Source organism: Oryctolagus cuniculus, chromosome 15, assembly GCF_051225735.1.
Source record: "Oryctolagus cuniculus isolate XC-2025 breed Fujian yellow rabbit chromosome 15, ASM5122573v1, whole genome shotgun sequence".
NCBI lineage: Eukaryota > Metazoa > Chordata > Mammalia > Lagomorpha > Leporidae > Oryctolagus > Oryctolagus cuniculus.
In genome coordinates, this window is record NC_142881.1 from 53,019,501 (window position 1) to 53,044,939 (window position 25,439).

At 39.9% G+C, this 25,439-nt stretch overlaps 1 protein-coding gene across 8 annotated transcripts in view; it reads right to left on the bottom strand.

Moving 5' to 3' along the window:
* Positions 1 to 25,439, bottom strand: part of RHOBTB1 (Rho related BTB domain containing 1) — a 70,279-nt gene that overhangs the window by 42,459 nt on the left and 2,381 nt on the right. For 5 of the 8 annotated variants that reach the window (XM_051823872.3, XM_017348761.4, XM_089314932.1 and 2 more), the window contains exon 2: positions 24,598 to 24,648. The exons of the other annotated variants lie outside the window; for them this stretch is intronic. The gene's annotated coding sequence lies outside the window, so the exon portion shown is untranslated. The remainder of the gene's footprint in view (positions 1 to 24,597; positions 24,649 to 25,439) is intronic. 8 annotated transcript variants of the gene reach the window in all.

The following is a 25,439-nucleotide window of genomic DNA, read 5'->3' on the forward strand; positions in this document are numbered from 1 at the left end:
TGTAACTCTTTCAAGTAAATAAATCTTAAAAGAAACAAAAACAAAAACAAAAACCCAGAATCTTTTCCTCTCCATACTTTCGTCAAGAGACCTAGAGCACATGGTAAAGAAGGATTTCACAGGAAGAGGAAATAGTTTGGAATCTTCCTGAAATCATCAAAGATTTAAAGAGGATTGCTGGGTGTGGGGTCAGGAGCAAGATGGCAAGTCACTGCTTCCCCAGGCACAGGACTCCTACAAACTGGCGAGTGAGCTGCTTAGTGGTAGCAGCTACATGAGAAGAGACCAGTCAGTAAGATTTTAATGAATTATAATTATCCCTTTTGAGGAAGTCTATTGTTAAACTGAGAACACTGGTTACATGATCATTTTTTTAAAGAGTCAAAATGATTTTAACCGCTATGGTAAAGAAATCATTTATGGTAGAGCCTAAGGTATAATTGAGAGACTGAGTAACTATTTAATTCAACTGGTTTGAGAAAAATGGTAATTTGGGTCATATGAGATTCTAGGCATTGATGGAAAGATATGAGGAAAAATACTCAGCATATTTTTCCACAGTTAGGACTATCTGAATGAGGAACTGTCTTGGGAAGGGAGGGGAACTGTCGACTGTAACGTCCAATCAAGAGGTGTGAAACCCAAGGCTGGAGAATGATTTGGCAGGCATGGAATTGGAGTGATTAAAGGAACAGTGGTTAGTTTAGGATTTGTGGTTCTTACACTGTGGAGAGGTTTAAAATAGACACATACTGTCCCCTGCCTGGCAAATGCTGATTCTAAACATCTTGGTGAGCAAAGAGAACCTCAAAAATATCTCCAGTTCTGATCATCAGCCAGGTGTAGTGACTCCAAAAATTGATCTCTTTAAAAATTTAGCCTTCAAATTCTATGGTTTTATTAATTTTGTGTTTGATAGTATAATGTAGCAAAACCATGAATTTGTTGTTAAGTCAATGGTTCTTAAATACCCCCCAGGGAACACTGGACAACGTTTGGAGACATTTTTGTTGTTACAATCAGGGAGTTTGAATGGAAGCTACTGGCTCCCAGTGAGTAGAGTTACAAAGATCCTGCTGCTAAACATGCTGCAGTGTATAGGACAATTTCCCACAACCAAGAACAACCCAGTCCCAAGAGTCATGATGCTGGGGTTGAGAAACTCTACCTCAGATAGATGTGAATTTGAATCCTGGCTCCCCTACTATTCAGTCCTTAGCCTTTGGGCAAGTTGTTTGCACTTAATGGGCCTCAGACTCTGCTCTGTTAAGCTAGAAGTATAACATACACATCTTCTAAGGTTGAGAACATTCAGTGAATTGATGTTGGAAGTCCCTCTGCAGGAACTGATGGCTTCAAAAGTATAATCATTGATGCTAAGATGAATATCATTGGATGACAACAAAACTGAGTCAGATGGAAGGTGAGAATTAGATGTAAACTTGTGAAGTTAATGGTGACAAAAAAAATCTATAAAAAGGGCAACATTTAGAACAGGTAACTAAAAGGGTAACGCATTGCTAAAGGATGAAACACAAGGTGGAACACAGCTGACTTTAAGCAAAGAAGGCAGAAAAAATTCTGGGCAGGGAGAGAGGGAGTGAGAAGATTATAATTAACAACAACAACAAAAAAGATAGGTTAAAGGGCTGGTACTGTGGCGTAGTGGGTTAAGCCTCTGCCTGCAGTGCCGGAATCCCATATGGGTGCTGGTTCCAGTCCCAGCTGCTCTACTTCCTATCCAGCTCTCTGCTCATACGCCTGGGAATGCAGTGGAAGATGGCCCAAGTGCTCAGGATGCTGCACACACGTGGGAGACCTGAAGAAGCTCCTGGCTCTTGGCTTTGGATCAGCTCAGCTCTGGCCGTTGTGGCCATCTGGGGAGTGAACCAGTGGATGGAAGACCTTTCTCTCTGTCTTTCCCTTCCTCCCTCTGTAACTCTACCTCTAAAATAAATAAATAAAACCTTTTAAAAAAAGTTAGATTACAATATTTACATAGGGCATTTCTAGATTCCAGAATGAAAAATGGTAACATTTCTTAACAAGATTTGACAAATTTCTGGGGATATTATCATGGGGTAGCATGAATCAGAGAAACAGGTTCCTTTAGAGCCTCACAGCTTTGTAACCCAAAGCATGTTATTTTGGCTGTCCTATGTGGTGCAAAATATTACTCGTTTGAGGGTGAATTTTATATTTTAAGATAAACATCATAGAGAGCCAATCCCTAAAATCTGGAAGAATGCTTAGACACAGTAAAAATTGAGACAGATGCTGAAAACATAAAAATGGTTTTCTTGTTGGCTTGCTAGAAGCTGGTTTTGATAGCAGCCCCAAATGAGGACTCCCCCAGATAATCTGAACCCTGGAAGTACTGATGGGGTAGCTTTTTAGCTTTTACAGATCGCTACTTTGAGAGAGACCAAGGCCTTGCTAGTTTTATATGAAGGCTATAATTACAAAAACTATCACTCTGCTTCACTTATTTTTAGACATACTGCATGCACAGCCTTGAAAGAATTTCTGTGTCAAAGGTGAGGATAACATCCATGGGTACTCTAATCCCTAGCAATCTGCTCAAGACCGAAGTGACTGCCAAGGGTGCTGAACCTGGTGCACAGGGGATAACACGTAAGGGGAAAGAAGATATGGGGCAGAATCAAATGTTCACAGCCCAGATCACTCGCTGTAGGTATGGGATTCCAAGGGAGGCTTGCTGAATCTCCAAATGCTAAAAATTTTTCATTTGGGGTAGAAATTTCTTTCGTGGCACTCTAAAAAAGCATTTTAAGAATGTGAAGTCACAGCCAAGGATTGTAAACTCATACTATCCTTGTATTGTTGTAAATCAGTTGTTCATCTGTTACACATAAACAAATAAACATTTAATTATGGCAGTGATTATAAAAATATGCAATCATCTTCTCCACTTGTGATGGGCTCTAATTTATTCCCATCTAGCACTCTCATGGTTGAGTGAGCTCTTAGGGCCATCTGGATAATGACTATCTGGTTTCTGAGTTTTATTTACCTAAAATGAGGTAATAAATATTACTTAACACTTAATAAATTTCACCACCATAAATCTTACTGATTTGTGCAGACATCCTTTTGTCTATAGATGCACACCTGAGATAAGGAAGGTTGAAAAGAAAAAGCTCGAAGACTGGACACTGGAAACCTAACCATGGCAGCTTCTGTCACCGCCACTCCAAACTGACTTGTACTTCATTTCACCCTCCCAAGGGATTCTCAGGACGTGGATGCTCATAGTTCAAATGCGACCTGAAGAGTCTACCTACACACTACCTGGGAGTCAGAGTAATAAGTTTATTTGAAAACTGCCAAGTGAACAAGGCAATGTAGAGGTTGGAAAGTGAAGGGTGCCCACTAGTCACCAAGCTGACTTAGAAAAGGAGGATTATGACCTTCATGGTCTACAGGATCACCCCATAAATTTGATTACACACATTTTGCTGCCATTATGTCTGTCATCCTTTGGATTTTGGGCTACTCTTCCACATTCACTGCCAAGCTAGTGTTCCCACTGTGCCCACAGGATGATACATCTCACATCATGACCTCATGGTTTCTTCACTTCTAAAGTGACCATGATCTTTATCACTCTCTACTTAGGCTGTGTGATAGAAACATTTTACCTCTGAAATCTCAAATTTCAAAATATTCCTTTGGAGCAAAACTCCTATCTTTACAGTCAGTGCTAGGTGATCGAAGGCTGCCGAAGCAACTCCCATCAGCAGGTGGCATCTAGGTCCCTTACTCTTGAACTTGTGGTAGCCCTGCAATCATTTTACCTAAAAGAAAGTGGTGAGGTGTTGCTGTGCCTTTGCTAACCACCAGCTCTGGTCCAATGGTTCTCCAGATTAACCTTGACTCTATTCAAGGGTCAAATATGGCCAAAATAGTGACCACAGCCAAAATAATGACAGAGCCACATGTGACCTCAGATGCCACTTCAAGTCATTTCCCTTCTTATGGTGATATTCCACTCCTACTTTAAAGCCTTGAGCTAATGGCCTTCGTGGTATTCTGTGCCTCTCTTATTTGCTAGACACATCCCTTGCTCACTTGTAGTATTCCTGGATGGCTTTCAGAGCCCAGTACCCGTAATTTGGTAATTCAGGGGCACTGTATTTGATGAAACCTAACTTGATTGGTACACTTTAGTGCTTGGCCACTTTAAAATTAATTTAGGTGAGAGTGAGCAGGATTCTTCTAACATGAGACATTTAGAAATTAGGAAGGAAGGATGAATGAGAAAAGGTTTATCATTTGTCCCAGACACCTCCCTGGCAGTTTCCTAATTGCTCAATCACGCCACACAGGAATATGCCACCTCTTTCTGTCACTTTTGTTGTATATCTTGCTATATTTGCTCTTTTGATCAAGGCCTGTGATCAGTCTGCTTAGGGACAAAAATCTAAGGCCCATGTAGGGTCCTTTGTACTCCTTGTAACAGACAGTTTACATGATGATACTCTGCAGCCAGTACATTTTGCTGTTCCTTCAAAAAGCACAGAATTTGAACTTCCAGAAATACTTTAGTTAGGGATTAAAAATACTAGTGGAACAAATTTTTAGTTTAGTTGAAGAATTAGCTCTGAAAGAAAGGCTGAGAATTTTGTATTATTGACAGAAACAAAGGGAAATGTTAGGAGTTGCATAATAACTATGCCCACAGCCAGGATTCGACTGTGCAGATTTCATTATTCTGAGCTCTTAATCACCAGTCATAGGCTGGCAGGAACTGTTTTAAACACACACACACACACAAAACATTTCAGCTGGAACAGAGAGTGAGTCCAGACCTGCAGAAGAGACAGTAAGGGCCAAACTGGACTTCCCTCAATGAAAACTTCACAGAAACATATCCCCTGATAAAACTGTCTTCCATCATTTAAATCAACAGGATCCATTATTTAAATCAACCACATTTTCTCAATTGAATGTTTTGATTAGAACAAAAGAGGAAAAGTAAAAGAAAGGACAAGGTACAGGAGTCCAAGATGAAAACAACACAGAGGCACTTTGTACATCCACTCACCATCTTCACAGAGCCCCGCTCAAGACCTTTCTCTCTCTTTCTCACCCTCTCTCTTTCTCTCTAACTCAAGATCAGTGGCAGAGGTGAGCCGGGATTAGAAATAAACTTTCTCTCTTACCTAAATACTGCCCGTAATTACCACTGTCCTAAAAGAACAAAATGAAGAACATATCAAAAACTTAAAGGAAAAATTCCAGGATAGATTTCAAAATCAAAATCACCATAAGTAAACCATGTGCTATATTTTAGACACACCCATCTACTTTCTTTTACAAATATGCCATGTAACCTCTCCTCTGATGGCTTTTTTTATGTTGCAGCTTCTCCTCAAATGCTCTTCCTATGCCTTTGGTTCACCTGCTATAGTTGTTCTCCACCCTTAGCAGTATTCAAGCCACCTTAACTGAATAAATAAATTTGTCCCTTAGGATTCTGTTGGTTTGGTTCCAGGATCCCCATGGATTCTAAAATCTGGAGATGCTCAGGTCCCTACTATACAGTGGTGTAATGTTTGCAAATATCCTATGCATTCTTTCTGGTATACTTTCAATCACCCCTAGGTTACTTATTATAAAGTAAATAGATGTCATCTTGTCTTGTTTGGAAATATTGACAGGAAAAAAGTTTGCACATGTTTACTACACATTTTTTTATGGAATATTTTAAACCTGTAGGAGGTTGAATCCATTGGATTTGGAACTCGTGGATACAGAGGCCACTGTCTATGTTGAGCACTTACTGAGTGTCAGGCCCACAAGGGTACAGTAGTGAACAAGCCAGCTGTTGTTGTGGTCCTCACAGACATTAGAGTCAGATGGGGAGAAACAAATAAACAGGTAGAAATGCAGAGTCACGAATCTGGTAAGTTCTTTTAAGAAAAACATACCAGATGAGAGAAAACAATGGGTAGGAGGTCTGCAGTGCAGACAAGGAGGCCCTGTGATGAGGACCCTTCCTGCTATGTGAAAATGGAGAAGGACCTGGTCATGAGGTGGGAGAGGAAGCAGGCAGGAGTGGTCCAGGGAGTGACTGACGTGAGGGAAGGTTAGGGAGGCAGGCAGCGTCAGGTCACACACACTATCTTTTAGCCCATAGTCAGAAACTTTATTTTATTCCAAATGCAGTGAGAAGCTGCTAAGTGTTTGGGCAAAAGAGTGACAGGTTCTGTCATGCAGATTTCATTATTCTGAGCTCCTAATCAGAATATGTACTCTTATGAAAGTATCACCAATATCACAAGATGGCTGTGAGGAGGACATGTGCTGGGAGAATATGAGCAGAGGTGAAGGGACTAGGAGAAAGCTCCTAAGTTCTGCAGAGAGAAAAGATGTTGGCTTTGATCAGGGTGGGATCAGCAGAGACTGCACAAAGTAGACAGATTCAAGTTACATTTTCAAAGAAGATGCACATAAAACACGCTTCCTTTTTTTTTTTTTTTACCATCTTCTAGGGTATTCATCAAGTTCTGACTTGTAAGATAGATAATTGTATGTATTCCACTTCTAACTCATCAAGACTATACATTTTTGACAACAGAAAGTGTTAATTTATCTTTACATCCTTATAACTTTTCACAGTACCTTACCCATATACAGATTTCAGCAAAAATTTGTTTAATTCATACAAAAATACAGCCATTCCACTCTTCCTTAGGAAACCGTCTACCTGGGGCTGGCAGAGAACATGTACAAGGCCATCTCTGCTGAACTCATGATAAAGAATTGTGGCCTCCAGGGCAGCAGTGTGTGACTAATCCTATGGTTGAAGGGAGGAAGACTTGGAAGGGCATCTGTATGGTCTGTCTTGAGAGTAGTTTTCAAATTCACATCAACCATTGCTCCCCAGCAGGAGGAGCATCAGTAACCATGGGAACCGAGGGAATCAAGGACCAGGCCCCTTTGCCAAATGGGAAGGACCAGGCCCCTCTGCCAAAACAGAACAACCTATATGTGATATATGTAGGGTTGGGTTTGATTTAGCAAAATAAAAGAGTGTGTCAATTATTGTGCCTACAGCCAATGCATAAATCTTGACAGTATCTACATATAAGGGTCTCACCAATTTTTCATGTACTTGTAAAATTATCATCCTAATTCAAGGGATTCCCAACCCATTTTGGTGATTTCTATGGGTCTGGAAAAGAAAGGGAAAAGGGAGGCACAATTATGTGACATGTGAAGAATGATTCAAAACTGATATGAAAACAGGTCTTGGATGACGAAGTTCAGTGTAGGCCTAAAAGAAAGCGTCATCACAAAATGCAAGGGGCTGGACTTCAAGATAACATGGACGCTGCAGATGCCTTGGACTCTCCTCTGTCAGTGACTCACAGGAATCAGCCTTATTCTATGCAGATAGCAGACTCTGCAACAGTACCATGACTAAGGGTGTGAAGTAGCTACATGCCAGAAATTGGAAGGGTTTCTGCCAAATCCACTTCCATGGTGCCAAGGAGAGAAAGTTGGTGAAGATCAGCAGTCTCCCCATTTCCACAGGGAAAAGAATTGCTCTGGACAGGGAGCTGGATAGTCTTGAGGAACAAGAACTGGCCTGACTCGGGACAAGAGTGGAAAGGGTAGGTGTGGAGCCCCTGGAAAACCGCTGGGAAACTACCTGCTGCCAAGAGCATGCAGCAATCCCAACAACTGTCCTTGGCTGAGGATGGGCAAGCTTGGGCAAACCGAGCTCAAAAAACACCTCTTTTCATTCTGTTTTTTGCCTCCTCCAGTCTGCTCAATCAGGTTTGTTCAGTTCTGAAACTGCCTAGAAGTGACTGACCCTGTGGGCTTAATGTGGGAAGCAGCAGGATGGGGAGGAGAGTAAACTCCCTGAGACTGGACATTTGTGTGTGTTCTTTGGTGATAACATTCCTCACTAGTGTCTTTATCTCACCTTCAATGGTTCTCTCAACCTGCACCGTGCTGAGCAGCTTTGCTTGTCTGCTCTGGAACTCAGTGGTTTCCTGGGATTCTATTAAACAGCAAGTCCTAACTTGGTCTCTGATGGAGCCTATGTTATCCAAGCATTCGGAATATACTTCAATTCTTATCCAGCATGAATTCCCTTTTATAAGAATGAAGTAAGCAGAGACCATTTGGTATATGATCTATATGGTCTGTTAAGGACCCCGAACTGAAGTAGGGGTGGGCATTGTGGCACACTGGGTTAAGTTGCCACTTGGGATACCCACATCCCATATTGGAGTGCTTGGTTTGAGTTTTGGCTCCTTTGTTTCTGATCCAGCTTCCTGCTAATGCACTCTGGAGGCAGCAGATGATGGCCCAAGTACTTGGGTCCCTGTCATACACGTGTGGAGAGTTGGATGGCGTTCCTGGCTTCTGGCTTTGGTATGGTCCAGGCTCACCTGTTGAGGTTATTTGGGGATTGAACTGGTGGATAGAAGATTGATCTTTTTCTCCCCTTCTCCCTCTCCTTCTTTGTCTTGCCTTTCTTTTACTCTGTCTTCAAATAAATAAATCTTTAAAAAAAATCCAGGAGGCACAGAAAAGGAAAAGCAATTATCAAAAGACAAAAGAAGGGGGCTGGCACTGTGGCGCAGTGGGTTAATGCCCTGGCCTGAAGCAACAGCATCCCATATGGGCACCGGTTTGATTGCTGGCTGCTCCACTTCCGATCCAGCTCTCTGCTATGGCCTGGGAAAGCAGTGGAAGATGGCCCAACTGCTTGGGCCCCTGCACCTGCACGGGAGACCCAGAGGAAGCTCCTGGCTCCTTGCTTCGGATCAGCACAGCTCCAGCTGTTGCGGCCAATTGGGGAGTGAACCATCAGATGGAAGACCTCTATCTCTCTGCCTCTCCTTTCTCTGTGTAACTCTGACTTTCAAATAAATAAATAAATCTTAAAAAAAAAAAGACAAGAAGAAAGGTCTTCCACTGAAGGAGATATGTTATAAGAACAGCAGATGGGGTTAGTGTTGTGGTGTAGCAGTAACGCTGTTGCTGCGACTCTGGCACCCCATATAGGCACTGGTTTCTGTACTGGCTACTTCATTTCTGATCCAGCTCTCTGCTAATGGACCGGGAAAAGCAGAAGAAGATGGCCAAAGTACTTGGGCCCTTGATACCCATGTGGGAGACCTGGATGAAGCTCGTTGCCTCCTGGCTTCAGCCTGGCCCAGCGCTGGCTTTTGCAGTCATCTGGGGAGTTAACCAGCGGATGGAAGATGCCTCTCTCTCTGTCTCTCTCTCTCTCTGTCTCTTCCTCTCTGTATCTCTTTCTGGATAACTAAATAAACCTGTAAAAAGAAAGAAGAAAAATGCAAAAAGAACCTGGTTCAAAAGGAGATAATGCATGTTTTAAGCCAATGGCAGATGAAATTTTAAGTAGGTAAGACAATAAAACACAGAAAGGCCATGTATAAATGAAACGCAAGGTAGCCAGACTAAAAACTATATTGGCAAAAGTAAGCAGCAGCCTTAAAATACAGTAAAATGAAAATGAATTAGTGAGGTGCAGGTCATAGAAGTACAGTAAAGACCATCTGAAAATGACGCAGTGGAACATAATAAAGGGCTTTATTGTCAAAATGTAATTTCCTACATAATATTTGTTCCTGAGGAACTAAGGGAGCAATGTGTGATTCAACAGAACAAAATTTCCCTCTACTAACAAGTGGTGGGGGTAGGGAAGAGAAGAGGAGGAAAGAGGAGATTCTAAATACACTGGGGAAATCACTTTCTTCAGTGGCTTGTTATGAAGATTAAGTTAGCTAATACTTGTAAAATATTTTAATCATTGTGGCTGACAAGAAGAGAACACTCAGTAAGTCTTAAGTATCGTCACTGAAGTTATACTTACAATGAGCTTGCAATAATCTAGAGAAACAAATGTTATGGGCAAAGTACTGAATATCTGTAACTGAAATGAAATTGGGCCTCCTCTTTCACTCATATTAAGCACAATTTTAGCACAGTGACACAGCTAAAACAAACAAGAACATGAGTCTTTGAAAGCCTTGAAAATGGAATGGCTTCTTAAGAATAGAGGGGTGTGGTTTGTTTCATATATTGTGTATACTGCAGCAAAATTCCTAAAAAGTCACTTTGGAATGCTTTCCTCTAGGAAAACATTTCCACCTGTCATGACGATGCCTCAGATCTGCCTCTCAGAACCCTGGGTCTTTTCCCCTTTAGTTTCTTGTTCCTTGTTAAAGGGTTGGACTGCATTCAATGCTTGCCCTTATTTGCATCCCCATTCATTACTCCTCTCTACCAACAAAATAGATCTTCATTGGAACTCATCTGTTTTTGGAGGAGAGGGGTGGGTCTTAATGCGTAACTAACATGCACAAATTGTGTCTCTGTCATCTAATTTATGGCAATATCAACTTCTTCCCCTTGCAACAACCGCCCTTGGAAAGCAGATCAGGAAGAAATACACAAAGATCACAGTAATTGCTGCTTAAATGGGGCTGTAACTTTTCTTCTCATTTTTCTACTTCAGTTTCCAATTGTCTATAATGCACATGTGTTTACCTTTTAAAAATCTGAGATAAAATTCAGAGCCATAAAGCTCACTCTTGGCCAGTGCCACGACTCAATAGGTTAATCCTCAGCCTGCAGCGCCAGCACACCAGGTTCTAGTCCTGGTCGGGGCGCTGGATTCTGTCCCTGGTCGCTTCTCTTCCTGTCCAGCTCTCTGCTGTGGCCCGGGAGTGCAGTGGAGGATGGCCCAAGTCCTTGGGCCCTGCACCCACATGGGAGACCAGGAGAAGCACCTGGCTCCTGGCTTCAGATCAGCGTGGTGCGCTGGCCACAGCGCACCGGCCACAGTGTGCCAGCCGCAGCGGCCATTGTGGGGGTGAACCAATGGAAAAGGAAGACCTTTCTCTCTGTCTCTCTCACTGTCCACTCTGCCCAAAAAAAAAAAAACAACAACAACAACAACAACAACAAATAAACAAAAAACTCACTCTTTTAAAATGTACTATTCATTAGTTTTTCTTATATCACAAAGTTGTGCAGCTATCCTCACTATCTAAAATTCCAGAATATTTTCATCACCCCAGAAAGAAACCCTATATCCATTAGAAGTCTTTCCACTTTTCTTAGCTATAGCAATCACAATCTACTTTATGTCTCCATGGATTTGCCTAATCTGGACATTTCATATGAATGGCATCGTATGATATGTGTTCTTTTGTGTTTGTCTTTCTCCACTTGGCATAGTATTTTCAAGTTCATCCAAGTTGTAACAGTACTTCAATACTTTTTATGGTTGAATAATATTCTTAGATATGTTACTTCTATGATGGGAAAAAATCTTTCAGTTTTTTAAAAGAACAGCAGGAACATAAGTATAATCAATGTTAATTCTAGTAAGGTTCTCTGATATAGTCCAATCATAATAGTGATTTTTGATGATAAGTATGTTGTGTTTCAAAGCCATATGTTTATAAAGCATGGAGAGCCTCCTAAACCTGTTCCCCCCCTCAATCAAGCTTCCAAATAAAAAAAATATAAATGATATTTTGCTGAATATCAGACACAAAATTGAACTATATAAAAAGACAGCTATGGATACCCAGGACACACACATAGAATTCTATCTTAAACTGAACGTAAAAAATTCATGACTTTAAAATTTTGAACATTCAAAGGGAATACTTATGGAAACTGAAATGAACAATTTTCAGTGATTGTTTGGAAACAACATGAAAAAGTGGCAATCAATTGTAGTCAAGATATTTTAAGCTTGGATCAATACAGCATAATTCAGCTTTACATTCATTAAGAAGAAAGTGGTTCCAAAGTTGTTGCTATGAACGTTGTGTAGAAAATAACAAGTACATTAAGTATTGATGCATACTCAGTGCACAAATTCCATGTTAGAATTATTACTTGGAAAAGTAACTCCTATACATTTTCAGTTACAAAGGAGCTGTTGCCATCAAATCTGACAGTAGTTAGCTCATATAAAGTAATGGTCCACTGAAAAGTTACTCTTTGCTCTAAGTGAAGGATTTACCCTAGATATAGAATTTGCAGTGTTTCAAATACACTGAGTGGGCAGTGGAGTGGGAACCAGAAGCTGGGCGCTGGTAGCATTCTGATTTCTCATCTAGGTGCTGACTGTATAGCTATGTTCAGTTTGCAAAAATTCATCAAGCTTATACTTGTGATCTGTATACATTTCGTTATGCATGTTATATTCAATATATTTTTTAAAGTTAAAAAAAGAAAGCAACTGGGGCCAATGCTGTGGCATAGTAGGCTGAGCCTCCGCCTGCGGTGCCAGCATCCCATATGGGTGCCAGTTTGCATCCCAGCTGCTCCTCTTCTGGTCCAGCTCTCTGCTATGGCCTGTGAAAACAGTGGAACATGGTCCAAGTGCCTGGGCCCCTGCACCCACCTGGGAGACCCGGAGGAAGCCCCTGGCTTGGATCAGCTTGGCTCTGGCAGTTGCGGCCATTTGGAGAGTGAACCAGTGGATGGAAGATCTTTCTCTCTGTCTCTCCCTTCTCTCTATAACTCTCTCTCAAATTAATAATAAATATCTTTTTTTAAAGAAGGCATAAAATTTGTACATGTTGATTTTGGAGAGTCTGAACATAGGTGAGCCTTAGGAAGGGCTGGGTCAGGAAGATTTGCTAAGAATTAGTAACTAAACATTTATCAAGTCTTTAAAGAGATATCAAAACTATGTGTTTGGTTTTTTAAAATTAAAAAAATTAATTTTTTGGGGGGGTGAGAGAGAGAGAGAGAGAGAGTGAACTCCCATGCTCAGGACCACTAGCCATCAGGGAAATGCAGGTAAAGACCACAATGAGGTTTCACTTCACTCCCATTAGAATAGCTATCATCCAAAAATCAAAAAATACAATAACAAAAATAAGAAAGCAACAGGATGTGGAGGAAAAGGTATCCTAATACAATGTTGGCAGGAATTAAACTAGTCCAACCTTTATGGAAGACAGTTTGGAGAGTCCTCAAAAATCTCAAAACTAGATCTACCATATGACCTACCCATCCCACTCCTGGGAATCTATCTAAAGGAAATGAAATCAGCATATGAAAGTTATCTATACCCTTATGTTTATAGCAGCTCAGTTCACAATAGCTAACATATGCAATCAGATGTCCATCAACTGATGACTGGATAAAGAAAATATGGTATATTTAACATGATGGAATACTATTCAGCCATAAAAATAATGAAATCCAGTCTTTCACAACCAAATGGATACAACTGGAGACCAGTTGCTTAGTGAAATAAGGCAGCCCCAAAAGACAAACATATGTTTTCTCTAATTTGTGGTAACTATTACAAAAAATGTAATGTATCTGAGTAAAATTGACATCTTGAGATTTGATTATTGTTTATAGCCCTTGTTTATACTCTTGAGGAACAGTGGTTTTTTTATTTACTACTTGTTGAATTCTTTATTTAGGGTAGGATTAAGCATGTGATTATAAAGTAAGCTGAAAATATGTCATCACAAAAATTAAAAGGAAAATAAGAAAGGAGGGAAGAGGGTGGATGGAAGTATGACTATGTTATTAAAACTGTATACATGAAATTCATGAAATCTGTTCCCTTTATAGAAAAAAAACTTAGAAAGAGCGAGCACGTCCTTCTGCTGGCTCACGCCCCCAGGGCCTGCAGTAGCTGGGACCGAAGCTGGGGGCAGGGCACACAGTCTGCATCTACTGTAAGGGTGCAGAAACCAATTACTTGAGCCATCATTGCTGCCTCCCAGGAGTGCATGAGCAGGAAGCTGAATCACCAGCTGGAGTTGGGTATCAACCCAGGCACTCAGATGCAGGATGTGGGTGTCTGAACCACTAGGTTAAATGACTGCTCTGTAAATTCTTGTTTGAGAAAGCTAATATCAAGTCTGTAGACAACTGGTGTTTAAAAATTCATCCTCATGAAGAAAGGTCTCTAGAGTGCTCCGTAGTAAGTTCATTGAAGGCATCCTCGACAGATATCAGCAGGTCAGCTTCTGTAGCCACAGACTACAGAAGAGACTGCTTGCTGTGAATTCTTCAGATACAATGACACTGAAGCAATTATATTTAAACATTTATGAGAGTTTAATATGCTAGCTAGGATTAGGTTATGTTCATAATGTCTCACAACCATGAAACCATAAATGCCAAAGTGCTGGTGGATAATAAACCTGATTCCTTCCAAATCTCCTATTTTATTTGATGTTATTGGCTAACAGCAAAGAATAGGTTCCAGCTAGTTACTTTCAGGACATATTTTCATACCCTCCAATGTTGGGTAGAAATTATTACATGAAGAATTGTACATTAGAAAAAAATAAGAATGAGACACTGTTTGTGGGAGTAGAAATGACATTGTCCTGGATTGCAACTGGCAATTTTAAGTCAAAAGACTAAAATTTCTACAACTCTCACTGAAGTATGAGTTTATTCCTGGAAAAATAATTAAGGCATACAAAAATCTTTAAAAGAATGTTCATCATTTCACTGTTTGCGGAAACAAAATATTGGATATAACTTTAGAAAGCCAACCACAGGGGATTGGTTTAAAAAAAAAATCAACCTAATATACATCCATATAATGAAAGAGTATAGAGACATACATTTACTATAGTTATAGAAAGATCTTCATGGTAATCTTTAAGTGGAAAAAGATGGTAAAATTTACAGAATTATACCATTCATTATAATTTTTAACTTAAATGTCCATTAAAATATTAATGCTAACATCTTTTATGGAGTAGGATTATAACTAACTTAATTTTTTCCTTTTCATATATATATTTTATCTTTTTTATTAGGAATATGTGTTATTTGTGTAATAAATAATTTTTACCAAAAATGTGAGTGTGGAGAGGAAGGGAAGCAAGGACTAGACTATTTCTGTGTGAGAATACATTCTTCCTTTATTATGTAAAACTAACGTCCATTCTTGACCTTTTCTCAGTGTACTCTGAAAGGTTCAGCAGAAGTGTCTTTCAGTTGGTAGGAAACAGCCCTTTATGTTGGAAACCTCCTTTCAATCCTGGGAACTCATTCTCCTCATCAAAAATGACACTGTTGATATTTTGGAGTCTGGTCATTCAGCTTCTTATTTTTTAAAAAGTTTTTTTACTTACTTATGTTTATTTGAAAGACATAGTGACACAGAGAGAAAGTGAAAGAGTGAGAGAGAGATTTCCCATCAACTGGTTCATTTCCCAAATGCCCACAATAGTCAGGGCTGGGTCAGGCTAAAGGCAGGAACCAGAACTCTATGGACCCAATTAGTTGGAGCACAATCTGCTGTCTCCCAGGATTCATTGTCAGGAAACTGGATTGGGAGCAAAGCAGCCAGGATTCAAACCAGCATTCTGATACGGCATGTGGTCAATCCAACTAGAGGTTTAACCTGCTGCACCACAATGCCTGCCCCAGCTCCTTTCACTATTATATCAAAGGAACTAATAATTTAATAGGCCCAACCATAAAAAAATCATAAAAGCCTACACAGCCCCTCAGCCTAGAAAGTTGCAACAAGAAAACACCTACTGAATAGCAGGTGTAGGAATAAGCCAATGAGCAAACACTAATCTTTCTGGGTCATGTCATGAAGCTTTCAAGTATTTCAGGTATCATGTAGAAAGTGCCTGGTATATGCTGAATAAACAGACTTTTTTTTTAAACTTTTATTTAATGAATATAAATTTCTAAAGTACAGCTTATGGATTACAATGGCTTCCCCCCCATAACGTCCCTCCCACCCGCAACCCTCCCCTTTCCTACTCCCTCTCCCCTTCCATTCACATCAAGATTCATTTTCGTTTCTCTTTATATACAGAAGATCAGTTTAGCACACATTAAGTAAAGATTTCAACAGTTTGCTCCCACACAGAAACATAAAGTGAAAAATACTGTTTGAGTACTAGTTATAGCATTAGATCTCAATGTACAGCACACTAAGCACAAAGATCCTACATGAGGAGTAAGTGCACAGTGACTCCTGTTGTTGACTTAACAAATTGACACTCTTGTTTATGGCATCAGTAATCAACCTAGGCTCTTGTCATGAGCTGCCAAGGCTATGGAAGCCCCCTGAGTTCACGGACTCTGATAATTTTTAGACAAGGCCATGGTCAAAGTGGAAGTTCTTTCCTCCCTTCAGAGAAAGGTACCTCCTTCTTTGATGACCCGTTCTTTCCACTGGGATCTCACTCGCGGAGATCTTTCATTTAGTTTTTTTTTTTTTTTTTTTCCAGAGTGTCTTGGCTTTCCATGCCTGAAATACTCTCATAGGCATTTCAGCCGGATCCGCATGCCTTAAGGGCTGATTCTGAGGCCAGGGTGCTGTTTAGGACATCTGCCATTCTATGGGTCTGCTGTGTATCTCACTTCCCATGTTGGATCACTCTCCCCTTTATTTATTCTATCAGCTAGTATTTGCAGACACTAGTCTTGTTTATGTGATCCCTTTGGTTCTTAGTCCTATCATTATGATCAATTGTGAACAGAAATTGATCACTGGGACTAGTGAGATGGCATTGGTACAGGCCACCTCGATGGGATTGAATTGGAATCCCCTGGTATGTTTCTAACTCTACCGTTTGAGGTAAGTCAGCTTGAGCATGTCCCGAATTGCACATCTCTTCCCTCTCTTATTCCCACTCTTATATTTAACAGTGATCACTTTTCAGTTAAGTTTCAGCACTTAAGAAGAATTGTGTATTGATTACAGTTGAATAAACAGACTTTTAAAAAATATTAGAATCTGAATTATTGCAAGGGTTCATTGCTGGTTTTATTTGATAAACACAAAGGGAAACCATTTCCCTTGAGGCCTCTTTTCAGGAGTCTAATGACCAGCAGCCAAATATAGCCTTTGGCTCCATGTCTACCATGTCTCTTACTCCCTCCATGCTTACTGATATGAGGCCTAATCTCATCCCTATTTAGAATGCACAAATGCTGATGACTTGATGAAAGGGGAGGCAGGGGGACACCTGTTAAAAAGAGCCAGGAGAAAGTACTATAAAGAATGGAAGAACATAGCTTTATGGTTTATGGAACTAAAAGCACATTTATATGGATGAATCAATGGCTTTAGTCATGTCATATGAGAAAAAAAGGAGGGGAAGTTGAGGAGAAGGTAGCTAAGAGATTGGCTGCACAATCAGAATCACTGAGGGATTTGTTTTGTTTTGAATACTGTTGTCTGTACAAGACTGTTGCTGGCAGCACTGTTCCTAACTTTCATAATATCTGGAACAAAACCACCAATGGAAACAGAAAGAGTAAATAATAAATTGAGGTCTAGTCATACAATGGAATACTAGACACCAATAAAAAACACAAACTATTGCTACATACATTATACATGAACCTCACAAACAATATTGAGGGAAAGAAGACAAAAGAAAAGGCACATGGGGTATAATTTCATCTAACAGAAAGTTCAAAAGCAGGCAAAACTCATCTGTGGTATTAAAAGTAAAGGCAGCGGTCAGCTTGGTTGGGTAGTGACTAGGCTTTCACACATAGGGGTGTGAGAAAGGCTTCCAGTGTCAGTAATGTTCTGTTTCTATATTTAGATGCTGGTTTTGTGGGTTCAATTTATGAAATTTTTTGGTTACATACTTATGACTTGTGTATTTTTCTTTACTTAGAACACATGTCAGTACAAAATGTTCAGGTTCCTGGGCCCTAATGTTGCTCTCCAAAGACTTGCAGCTAAGAAGTATCTTGGGGTGTTCTAATGTATGGCTGAGGTTGAGAATGACTGGCCCAAATGATCTACATCCCCTGGTGTGCTGGAGCCAGCAGCCCCTAGTAGCTCACAAAAACAGGTTAAATTTTCAGGAATTTTGCAAGCCCATTAAAATAGTGCCAGAATTAAACATTAAATTATATGAACTTATAATTAAATAAATTATTCCCAAAATAAAATAATACTCCAAATACTAGCATCTGTACTTCTGAGGTTTTTTGTGCCAGTTTTGTCTGCACAGTAGAAATTCAGTATAGTCGTACGTTACTGTGCTGGCTCCTTCCGACTCTGCTCAGTCATGTCAGTAGTATGAAATTGGCCAGGGTGGGAGTTTTTACATCACAGAAATCAGCAACCGCCACAAAACATGGAAGTCTTTATTGTTCCACTGATTGTTTACACTTAAGGAAAGTATTTAAAAGTGTTAATAATGTAGGTTAAGCTTAATAGGACATTGTGTTGCTTTTAAGTTGTGAATAGTATATTTAAAGAACTATCCTTCCAGGATTTAAATACCATTATCTGATTCAGCAGAGGAGTCATTCACATCATCGATGAATGAGTATAGCTCTAACATATGTCTTCGTTGTTTCATTTTTGTCTCTCATTAACATAAATGAAAATAGCCACCAACATTTACATGGATAGTATGCTCCATCAATTGTACTATAGGATGGGTATGGTGGAAAGAGTTTGGAAAAAACCAACAAAAGCATTCTGTGAGATCCAACTGAATATATGGAATTTACAATAAGGAGCAGCACAGATTTTATTATTTGTAAATTGTGTGGTACCAATCTTTGTGTCAAGAGCATTTATAATCAATATATATATATTCAAATCAGTGTTGCTGTCCTAGAGAGCTAGTTTCAGATTCTATGAATCTTGATTTTAAGAAACAAACAAACAAAATAACACAGGAGTCTAGTTACTGCCTATAAAGCATGCGTTTTGGCATAAGATATAGCGAAGAATGTATCTCAGAAGGTCACTAACACTTAAAGTGTGGTGCTCATGATGGCAGCACTGATATCAAAGGGCAGCATGTTAAAAAGCATCCTCTCAGGCTCCCCAGAACTCCTGAACCAGAATCCGCATTTTACTAAGATGCCAGTTCTTGATGTACGCAGCATTAAAGTTCAGACACTGCTTTAAACATAATTAACTCCTCGGTAAGAACTGAAACTTCTATATATCCCATTTGAGAGTAGTAATAAGGGTGGGGACAATCTAGCAAAGGTGATTTCTAGGTTTCTAGCTTGAGATAAATCACTTTGTAGCACTGGAGAAAACACACAACTAGCCTTAAACTTGAAGAAAAAGACACACTTTGCAATATACTTGTACATTTGCCAAGCACTAAAAGGGAAAGTGTGCTACCAGTAAAATAAAGTCTATTTGAGGCCACTTGGATTAGTAATGAAAAAGGAAAAACAGGTACAAGTAAGAAAAAAACTCACATTAGTTGCTTTCGTCCCTGCATATGATGAATGGGACGCGTTGCCAAAGACTTGGTTCCAAAATTCCCAAGCAGGGCAGCGAGTACCACATGACAAAGTGTGGCAGCTGGGCAGAGGAGTGTGACCAAACACTCCCCAGAGATGTAATTTAGCCCAGGGTAGATATCAAGTGCTGAGGGCGAAAAGGGCAATTTGTAGTGTTTTTATGCTGTTCTGGTCAATACAGCAGTCAGTAACATGTGACACAAGAAAAAGGGCCAGCACCCCTCAAATAGTCAAAACTAGAGTTAACTGAGATGAACGTGAGAAAGTCTCAGGTATTTTGCAATGAAAAGCAAAAGCTTTCTATTGGCGGTAATATTCTCTGGAAATCTCTCTTAGTTACTTGGCTGAAAATATAACAATCGCTTTGAACTGCAAAGGTCTATGTGGAAACACTCAGATACTTGAACAGTATCTAGAAGAGCCACAAAACTCCACATGGAGTTTGGTATTAGTAGCTTGTGGCAGAAAGTGAAGCAATACAATCACTTAATTCAACCCTGGCAACCCTACAGTGTAAGAAAGCAAATTAACTGTGACTGGGCCACTCATACTCACAGAGACAACCTGGGCCCGTTTTCAGCTACAAAAAAAGGTTACTAAAGCAATCCTTATATCAGAATTCAACCGACTCCAGTACATTTAAAGGCAAAATAACACGACCACTCTAATATGTTACAACATTTTGAGAAACTCTAGCAAGGCCAAGAATAGAATTAATCTTCACTGATCACCTAATATGCATTTTACATGTGTTATTTCTTAACAGCCTCATAATTCTCTGAGGGAGGTGATACTACTTCCATTTTACAGAACAAAGTGAGATCCAAAGACATATTTCATCCAAGTCACATAGCTAGTAAAAAATCAGAGCTGGGGCCGGTGCTGTGGCGTAGTAGGCTGAGCTTCCGCCTGCAGTGCCGGCATCCCATATGCGCACCGGTTCAACTCCTGGCTGCCCCTCTTCCAATCCAGCTCTCTGCAATAGCCTGGGAAAGCAGTGGAAGATGGCCCAACTACTTGGGCCCCTGCACCCAGATAGGAGACCTGGAAGAAGTTCCTGGCTCCTGACTTTGGATCAGCCCAGCTCTGGCCGTTGCAGCCATTTGGGGAGTGAACCAGTGGATTGAAGACCTTTTTCTCTGTCTCTCCTTCTCTCTGTCTGTAGTTCTACCTCTCAAAGAAATAAAATCTTAAAAAAAAAAAAAAAGCTCCAAGAAGATAGCGCAACAAAGCTTAGAGTATGGGGTGTTATATTTTGGATAAGAGAAAAGGATTGTTGTATTTTGGCACCACTGAAGATAAGTGAACCCATCCTACAACTCATTCTAGAACCCATCCTATCTTTATACTGCTGGAATCTCCTTATCACCCATTCTGGGATGTGCCTTAGGTTCTGGATGAATTTCGTATGTGCCAGTATAAATTTGGGCTAGGTGGAAGAGTTTAGAAGACTTGGTACTTTTCAGACTGTGTTATGTAATGGCATTGAGGCTGAGCTGGGATTTGGAAACCTGGGTTCAGTTCAGCCGATGTCACTCATTAACCATGAGAGTGGTCAAGTTACATTACTCCTCTGAGTGCCAGGGTTTCTCATCTGTATAAGACTGGACCAAGTATTCCTAAGGACCTTCCTGGCTCCACGATTCAACTCTTTAACTCAACTGTTTAACATTGTGATTTTTATGCAACTATATTAGAAATGATCTTAAGAGCTGGCATATTTGTCCAGGAGAGACTGCTATGGAATTTAGGTTACATAAAGAACACAACAATAAACAAATCCACAAGAATAACTAACTTCTATCCTCCACCCTTCGTAAGAGTAATTTGGAATAAAATGGTTTATAAAGTGATTTTTTTTCCTGGGAGCTTATTTAGAACAAATGTAGGTATAGTCAAGTTCTAAGACAGACCTAGGTGCAAATCCAGGCTCTATTTCCTATTAGATCTTTAACTTAATACCTCTGGGCTCTATGCTTTGCTTCTGTCAACTTGAAACTGTTAGTAAATACTAACTGTAATAGAACAGAGTATCTGGGACATGGTAGGGACATGGTAAGTGCTGGTTATTTGTTATTGCTGAGATCATTAGGAGTCTGGTCTAGGATCAGGTAACAATTCCAAAGATAGGTCTCTACAGAAGGATGCAGCTTGAGATCATGACTTTATTAACATTGGGAACTTGCCATTGACCTGTGTCCATGTAACAACTGAAATCGGGTGCAGAGTGGAGAAATGAAATTGCTTTCTTCTAGCCCAACTAGCATTTCTTTCTTTCTGAATCTTGCTAATTTACCCTGTAGTGAACAAAACCTGGTCAGAGACATCTTGAAGCATTGGAGGGCACAGCTGGAGGGAGTAGTGGACGACAGGAAAGAGCAGCGGTCACACCCACACTTCAGTTTCAGTATCTCTCTTTGCCCATTTCCCAATTTCAGACCTGTGCACATGAAAACCAAAAGGTGCCAGGAAGAGAAGGAGGTGGCTTTTATTTTACTTATAAACTGAAAAAAACAAATGACTCTGCTTCTATAAAACAAATCAATAACCTATCTGTAACTGTAAACGTCTCATCCACTGAACTGAATGCCTCTCGCCTTGGCCTAAAGCTTGTCCTTTCCTGCTCCCTCCCTGAGCACTCCCACACTCTCCTACTGCCTGCTCTTTTCTCCACGCATTTTTTTTTAAGATTTATTTTATTTATTTGAAAGGCAGAGTTACAGAGAGGCAGAGAGAGAGAGAGAGAGAGAGAGAGAGAGGTCCTCCATCCGCTGGTTCACTCCCCAAATGGCCACAATGGCCAGAGCTGCGCCAATCAGAAGCCAAGGGCCAGGAGCTTTTTCTGGGTCTCCCACGCCGGCGCAGGGGCCCAAGGACTTGGGCCATCTTCTATTGCTATCCCAAGCGATAGCAGAGAGCTGGATCAGAAGTGGAGCAGCCGGCACTCAAACCGGTGCCCATATGGGATGCTGGCACGGCAGGTAGTGGCTTTACTCGTTATGCCACAGTGCTGGTTCCAACTCCACATATTTTCTGAGACTTATTTTTATTTCCTTTTACAAATTGGTTTTGTTTGTTTTGTGAGGTTGGTGGGAAGCCCAGGTGGAGGAAAGAACTCAAGATCCAGGTTCAAATCACCTGTACTCTTGAAACCCTGTTAAGTGAAGCCACAGGGAGGCCTTCAGATGATGAGTCTGAATACCTGATTGCCAAAAGGCCAACCAAAAGATATGAAAGTTCCATTTCATACAAGTAAATATCCAAAGCAAAGATGAACCATATTTCAAAAGTTTCTAGCCAGGTTATAGAAGCAAGTCATGCAAAGTAACCAAGCCTTCTAAAGTTCAAAAAAGCAAATGCTTTCTTGTAAGTGATTAGTAGTAGTGATACCATGCTAATACCAAGACCTCTTTTGGCTTTACCATTACATGATTTAAAGTATAATTTTACCACTTTAATAAATTACAGGTTTATAGTTGCTGTATTAATATTTTTATGACATGTAATTATCACAGCCAACCTTGTACCAGTTGATGATGAGGTCCTTGGCCTTTTAATGGGGCCAAGGTGCTTTATGGAATATGATACATTTTGTAATGATCCGCTATGTAAACAAAGCTGGTACAGGACAGTTCACAAAAGCACCATAAAATGTTTGGAAATATCTCTTAACTAATTAAGCATTTAGGGCTACTGGCTTGAGTTGAGAGTATCAGTAGGTTTAAAAAGATGACATCCAAAAGTTTTCTTTAGTAATTGGTTCCCTGTTTCATGTATTAAAACTGTCCCTTTATATAAAACTCTCTAAGAAGGATTAACAACTGTTAAAAATTATTCTACACAAAGACGATGGGGAGGGATAAAAGAAGGCTGTCAATTCTGGGCAAAATGGAAAATGGCTTAGTCTTTGCTCTGGATATTGGCCATTTTTAGTACTTTGGTTAGGATTTATCTATTACATATCCAAATCTATCTATGTAGCACCTTTCTGGCAAACTGTGGTTCCAGAAGAAATCTAGTACTTTTAGGCATCATGCCAAATTATAATGCTTTACCAATGGTACTGTGCAGACTGGACCAGTTCACAATTTTGTTACAATGCTTTTGAAGCATTAATATGTTTGAGTTTGAGATAGTATAATTTAGAGGCTCTGAATGGGTGCACAATCTCTCACTACTGGGTTGAAATCCTACATTCTGTCTTTCTCCAAACTCTCACTCATTTATTATTTATCCATACCAAAACAAAAACAAAACAAAAAACCCAAAAGAAAACAAACAAAAAAAACCCCAAAGCCAGTTCTTGGAATTTCCATCCCCACGTGTAACCAGAATTGCAAAGTAATCTCACAGGGTGGAAAATACTGCCCTTCTCATAAATGTACATTGACCTCCAAGCAAATCTTCTTGCATGTATGATCTTGATCTTATTCTCCAGTTTTTCATACATGAATGTTTAATATCTTGCCTTTTAAATCTGTTTGTAAAGTCTTTAAGGCCAGAGATTCCATGTGAAGAAAATTTTTCATCTCTGACAGTGTCATACCAGATGGTATATATGAATACTTGCTTCACTGTTTTTCCTTAAGAGAATGGAATTTATTATTTTATAACAGCTGGTGCATTGAGCACTATTATATGAGCTGTAATTACAAAGTTAACTTAGGCAAGTCACTTAATCTTTTATAGCTTGTTTCCCTATTGGGGAAGAATTTTTCCACAAGGAGTTAAGCTCTTAGAGTAAGACAGAACTTTACAAAAAGTCCTATTTGTGCTATTTACTGAAGTGAGAATTGAACATATCTTCTAATCTGAATTTTCTAAATCTTTACCTGCAGTTTGGGGATCAAGAGTGTTCACCTCCCAGGAATGATCATTTTTGAGGTAGAATCAGAACACAAGTGTAAAGAATGCAGCACATGACCTGAGCCCTGGTTCACATTCAATGAGAGTCAACTATTATTCTATCAAGTTTCTTCCAGCTCCAGAGTGCTAAGATTAAGACAGAAGTAAAATCTCAGTTATCAGGCACCCAGATTCCTGGTGTCCTCAGTTGTCTGGCATCTCTTGGTCCCCAAATTGAAAAGAAAATCTTATAGAGGAAAACTGATTCCAGCTTCATGTTACCAGCAAGTAAACAGAGTGCTTTTAATAATCATTGAACTTGTGATGTTCATAACTGAGTATTAAAAGGTTAAAGACACATTCTTTGAAGATAAATGACTAAGAAACCTGTTCTGAAGTGCATGCTCAGAATCAGACACAGGATGTCATCAATCTGTGGTCATGGGTTTCAACAAAGACACTGACCTGGCTTGCTGGAATCGAAGAACACAACACCCTGCTCACAGCTGGACTTACCTACATAAAAGAGAGAAATGCTGTATAAATCCCACTGCCTGCCAGGCACACACTGGAGTCACTAAAAATTTCAACATATGCTGTTTTCTACCCCCTCTCCTTCCCAATCCTCCCAAGAAAGGGTAGAATCAACTTTACTTTTGCTAACCGCCAGTGTGGAAGTGGCATTTGTTTGGGTCAAATACATCCTGAAATAGCTAGGTTAGCATCTTGTAGCATTTGTAAAAATACATTTCTGAGCATTTGGGGATGACACAGAAAAAAGCATTTCTTTTGGCCATAAAACGTTTTGGCCATAAACCACTGGAGGGGAACAACAAAAACCTTACAGGCATTTTTCAATACTGAAATCAGAAGTAGGAGTGATGTTCTTCCAACATAGCACTTTTAGATCATATAACTAAAGACCAAACAATTCTGGTTTTCTATTGTACTTGTATAGGTAATAAGTGGTATTATTAAACCAATAACATGAAGCATTTACATGTGTTTCTTTTTCCACCCATGTGATCACCCACAGTCCTAAATACTTAAAATTTACACCACCTTCAAGATCTGGGAAAAACACAGTAATGGGCAATCTAGAAGAACTGACTGAGATTTTATTGCCTCCTACTGACTTTTCAAAGCCTTCCACACTGGGATCAACAGGTTGGATCTCTTTCCCATTAATATGTGCAAATATAATCCAGGAATCTCAGAGGCAACTTTTATAATTTATTACCCAGTTCACCTATGGAGCAGTATACAGGGGTTAATGGGTGATTCTCTTAGGCATCTCCAAGGTTACT